The sequence below is a fragment of the Triticum dicoccoides genome, chromosome 3A (assembly GCF_002162155.2).
Source record: "Triticum dicoccoides isolate Atlit2015 ecotype Zavitan chromosome 3A, WEW_v2.0, whole genome shotgun sequence".
NCBI lineage: Eukaryota > Viridiplantae > Streptophyta > Magnoliopsida > Poales > Poaceae > Triticum > Triticum dicoccoides.
Genome location: NC_041384.1, coordinates 676,293,338 through 676,299,197, shown reverse-complemented (window position 1 = coordinate 676,299,197; position 5,860 = coordinate 676,293,338).

Genomic DNA, 5,860 nt, shown 5'->3' with positions numbered 1-5,860 from the left:
AGAAAAAAGATTGAAATTTTCAGAAAAAGTGTTTAAAAACAAATATTCTAAAATGGCTTCAATTTTGAACAACGATGACATTTAAAAGATGTTTCACAATTTTTTCAAATGTGTGGCAAATTATAAATTTTGCATTTTATTTAAAAAGTATAGATATTCAAACATGTATGTGTTTTTAAAAAGTTTATTTTTTTAAAAAAAATTATTTAAAAGTTACAAAAATGTTCATATGTTTTAAAAATATGTTTGCACAAGCTTTTAAAACATATTGTTTTACTAAAAATGTCATCAACTTTCAAATAACACTCAAAAAAAATTAAAGGTGGAAACAATACAAGATTGAAAACCTAGGAAATAGCAAAAAATAAGAACAAGCTGGAGACAAAAAATGGACAATAAAAAAATAACTAGTGTGGGGAATGTTGTCCACGGATTGTTCGGAGATGTTATTTTGTCAAGTTGAAGCTTTGTCCCTATTTGCTATAGTGCATAGGAGGCTGAATTCATGCATGTATTGCGGGCTTATATCTTGTTGTTTCTATGCATTGAATGGTTATTCTAGAGACGGAATGTCTGCTTGTGTATAATTTTTTTTATCTCATCATGCTTTTGACAAAATCTGCTTTAGTTGACACGAAGGAGGAAGCGCGGGAGGTGGTGAGTTTCTTGCAAAATTTCAAGCATTCAGAGAGGTGCGAACTGAGGGGCTCATAATATTGCTAAGTTCGGCTACTTTATTAAATCTGATGGTTTGTTAGTGGGCGGTGTTCCGTCCTGCTTAACGAGTGGAGTTATTAAGATTGTAAGAACATTTTTTGATTAATACATGAAGTGTTTTCAAAAGAAAACAAATTGTAACACATGAGAGGTGCATGTTGGTTGAACCAAAGAATAAGTTTCATCGCATGAAAAGCACAAGTTACCCTACACGGGAGCATACTACTCGTGGGAAACTATGAGTACATTACTACTGAGTAAAGTATAGATATGTTACTACGAGAAGCACAAGTTGCTCCAAATAAAATCATCAAAATCTCTCAATAGGAGATCTCATTTTTAAAATATCAATGCGAGAGGTGCGATGGTGGAAACAGTTTGCAATTTGGATGCTCCGGTCAAGAGATGTTTTGATTTGAAATTTGATCTCATAAAAAAAGCATGTAAATATAGTCTCCCTATCCCCGACCCCCGACCCACTCAGTGGAAAACCCCATTAAAAATATCTGCTGGCCATAAGTGACACATACAATGTGCCACGTGCCACCATGAAGAATATTTGCTCGCAACCTTTGCAAGGGATACTCCCTAGTGATTTATTTATTGTCCAATTACTACTAATTTATTATAATGAGTTGTCAAAGCATCAATTGAGTATAAACATGTGCATCCATCCGAGTAGATGAAATTGATACAGTTGGTTTATTACATGGCTACATCGTCTCTTTTTAGGTATTCGTGCGTAAACATCTTGCGTTGAACATGCTCTATCTTCAACAAATGTAGAATGAGATGCTTCAACTTAGTTATGAATTATCGATTCAATAGCCCTTCTAGACAATCTCAACTTGATAGTAAAATAATTCATAGAATAGGTGTGTATTTAAGTAAATGTACACAAGGAGTTAACATTAAATACAACAACAAACTAAGATAATAAAATCAACTCTTAACATGACTCTTAACAAAGTTTAGCTTTAAATGATAATTCAGCCTCTCTCTCTCTCTCTCCCTCCCTCTCCCTCCACCCCCCTATCTCTCCCTTCCTCCCTCCCTCTCCCCCTCTCGAGTGCACTATATCTTAAGTTGTATCTAACAGTACCAAATAAATGTGTATATATATCAGTCCCAATGCACTATAAGTGCATCTTAGTGTTGTATCTTATTTGATGTCTTTTGTGAGAGAAAAATTACAAGATGTCTTAGATTTGATGCTAAGATCTATATCTAGATTAAGATATGCAGTCTGTTTGGTTCTCAGGCAAGCGCTCGCCTGGCCTGGCCCAGCAAGGAAGCGAAGCATTTGGTTCCTGGGCGAGCAGGCCTCGTTACCAGCGGTTTCCACCTTTTTGCGTTTGAGCGAGCGAGCCGATTTGGCCCGCCTCCGTCGGCAAGGCTGGCCCTGCCTAGCGAGGCAATCAGGCGAGGGATCCAAACGTTCCCATAGTTGCTCTCTATTTGCTCACTAAAATAGGGTGTCACATCAAATTTTTATTTAGTTGCTGAGTACATGAGGTGCTGTTTCAGTACTATTAGGCACGAGAAGTAGGAGGTTAGCCTTGATGGGTAGGTGATACCTCAGAAGGGCACCTTCTGGTATTTGGGGTCAATGCTGCAGAAGGATGGTGATATCATGAAGATGTGAGCCATCAAATCAAAGTCGGATGGATAAAGTGACGCCAAGCTTCTAGTGTTCTATGTGACAAGTGAGTGCCACAAAAGCTAAGAGGAAGATTCTATCGGATGGGGATTCGACCCGCAATGTTGTATGGCACTGAGTGTTGGTTGACTAAAAGGCCACATGTTCAATAGTTAGGTGTAGCAAAGATGTGCATGTTGAGATGGATGTGTGGCCAGACAAGGAAGGATCGGATCCGGAATGATGTATACGGGATAGAGTTGGAGTAGCACCGATTGAAGAGAAGCTTATCCACATCGTCTGAGATGGTTTGGGAAAATTCAGTGCAAGCCCCCAACAAATCTAGTGCACAATGGACGGCTAAAGCGTGCTCGTAATGTTAAGAGAGGTCGGGGTAGATTAAACTTAACATGGGAGGAGTCGATAAAGAGAGATCTGAAGGACTGGAATATCACCAAAGAATTAGCCATGGACATGGGTGCATGGAAGCTAGCTATCCATATGTCAGACCATGAGTTGGTTGCGAGATCTTGTGGGTTTCAGCTCTTGGACATTACTAAGATATAGTACATGATGTAGCATGGGACTATCCTAAGCCAGCCCATAGTCCCGACGCAAATGTTGAGCTCCCCATGTCCTAGGGCATGTAAGTTCAGAGACAAAACAACTACGCCAATATCACTCTTAACATGCATGCTATGATGTGAACATTATTCCTTATGGTCGTATTCCTCATCAATGTTGTCCACCCCCTATTGGGGCCATCCTCCTGATAGGATATCGATCGTCATGCTTATTTTCGACCGAACTAGTTACCCACCTCCCCTCGCTCTTCCCCTATTATACTAGCTTTTCCCTTTAGCCTCCAACACTTCTTCACTTTTTCCACAAAGCCTGTTTTTAAAAGCTACATCAAAGTCGCCGGGATTGCCTGTCTTCATCCTCCAAAACAGGGCGATGGCACGTTCCCATATGCCACTCAAGTGCTGGAGTAAGCATGTCATTTTTTATCATAGACGGAAAGTCATCAAGGCCACATTCCTATCCGACCAATGCCCCGGAGTAGAAAACATCACCGTTGGAAGAGCCACAGATCCGACCAAATCTCCATTATTTTTCACAGGCCTCACGCCAGCTCCTAAGGGTACACCAATGTGATGGAGACGGGGTTGGAGGATCAAACTGCAAACGGAACTTGTCGTTGCCACTGCACTAACAAACTTTCCAGATCATAACCTCAGAGGAGAGAAGGACCGACCGAAATATACACCATCAAAGCCGTCGTAGAGGATACCGTCGATATGGGAGATTCAGTGGGACCATTTTGTCAGACCAACGATGTCTCCACCACGAACGACACTTTGGTTGAGAAAATATATTTAGATTTGCCTTGTCCACCACCGGTATGGCCGAAACGATTGAATGTAAAATCCAGATGGAGAACATCTACGAGTCCATCCAACCATCGGGTCCCCACACTTCCACGCCAACGAATGAGGAGGGTGCATCGACCTACAAAGAGAAAAGAGCTGGCACGTGGTGCCTCCAAAGATCGCCTCTCCGTAGATTTGGACAAAAGGGGTCCCTCACCAAATTCCTCTTAGGCCCCCCTTTACGTCATCAAGTTAGACATCGTCACACCCCCAATCACCAAGTCTTATGTTACGTATGTTCCACCTCTCTCTCTCTCTCTCTCTCTCTCTCTCTCTCTCTCTCTCTCTCTCTCTCTCTCTCTCTCTCTCTCTGTTTTGATTTTTTTTCTTTCCACCTTTGATTTTCTCATCGATTTTCACCGAAAGATTGCATCAATTGTTCCATGACTTCCATCTCATATTGCCGTACCAAAAAAAAATTCATTTTCTTTGGTTATCAATAAATGCTTACCAAATAAGAATTTATCAAATAAATTCCTACCTTTTACATAATCACGTTAATATGGGCATGCAAATTACAAACTAATCTACTAAAAAATTATGCCCCTAATTCAACAAACACACAATTATCAGGTCCCGACAAAAAGGCTCGTTACTGTCACCCATGCACCACCTCTCTTGTACTTGTGGCAGATCACTCTTATGTTTTTCAATTGTGTCCATCGAGGTCAACCTCACTCCTGTCGTTTTTGTGCTCTCCTTCTCCTCTCCTCCTCCCTCGTTCAACCTCCTCTACTCATCCAACCTCGCCCCCCATCAGACAGTGTTCCATCTCCGATGTTGTATGACAATGAAGCGAAACTCCGACGATGACAATGAGACAACTTGTTAATCCGTCCAAGTGCTCCATCATGTTTTCTGTAAATTGTTCGTAGTCTGTCTATCTTGAAGTGAAAAATATTTTATAAGTGTCTCGGGAGGTTTTTGACTTCAAGTTTTTTGGGCTTCGAGTGCTTGAGGGTAGAATGCATAAAGGAAAGTTCCAGACAATATAGGAAAAGCTCAGCACGAGGCTTATGGATTGGGGTGATCGTTTATGGTCTCTTCCGGTAAGGAGATCCTTATAAAATCAATGGTGCAGACGATCCCAACAAATGTCATGAGCGCTTTGAAATTGCCCTTTTCTGTTTGCGATGATCTAACTAAGATGATATGACAATATTGGTGGGGAGTTGAGAAAGGATGGAGAAAGATGACTTGGGTTGCTTGGGACAAACTTGTCCTTCCAAAGTTAAAGAGAGGGCTTGCCTTTAGAGACATGAGAGCTTTCAATCAAGTACTTGTAGCTAAACAGGCATGGAGATTCATAGACATACCCAATCACCTATGTGCCTGACTGCTTAAAGCAGGATACTACCCCAATGGGAATCTTGTCGACACCGTATGCACAGATAATGCTTCAACGTTGTGGCGTGGAATTGAACATGGCTTGGAACTTCTGAAAAAATGTATTATTTGTCATGTTGGCAATTGCACGTTTATCGGAGTTTGGAGGACCTGTGGATTCCTCGTGGACCTTCATTTCGTCCGATCACGTTAAATCGGCAATGCAGACTTAATGGATTCTCATATTTTCAGGATATTAATAGATCTTGGAGAATGGACTTATTGAGCCAACACTTTCTTGCAGCGGATGTGTTGGCTATCTGTAAAATTCACACATCAGCTCGTCGGCAAAAGGATTTTATTGCTTGGCAACCTGACTCAAAAGGTTGCTTCAACGTTGGTAGTGCCTATAAACTAGCAATGGAACAACATGAAGATACCTTCTTGGTGGGGGCTTCTAGTTCTAACCCCAACAATGATAGAAGTATTTGGAACTTAATCTGGCGCACCGCAGTTCCACATCTCATGCGATCACATGCATAGAAGGTTGCCGCAGGTGCACTACCAACCATGCAATGTAAGCGGGCACGGCATATCCCCTGCTAGGCCTCCTGCCTGCTGTGTGGCGCTGCCATTGGCGATTCATATCATGCATTTGTTTACATGTGACATGGTGGCTTCACTTTGTGATTCTATGGGTGAGATTTGGACAATACCGTCGAAGATACACGTACCTGAGTGTTGA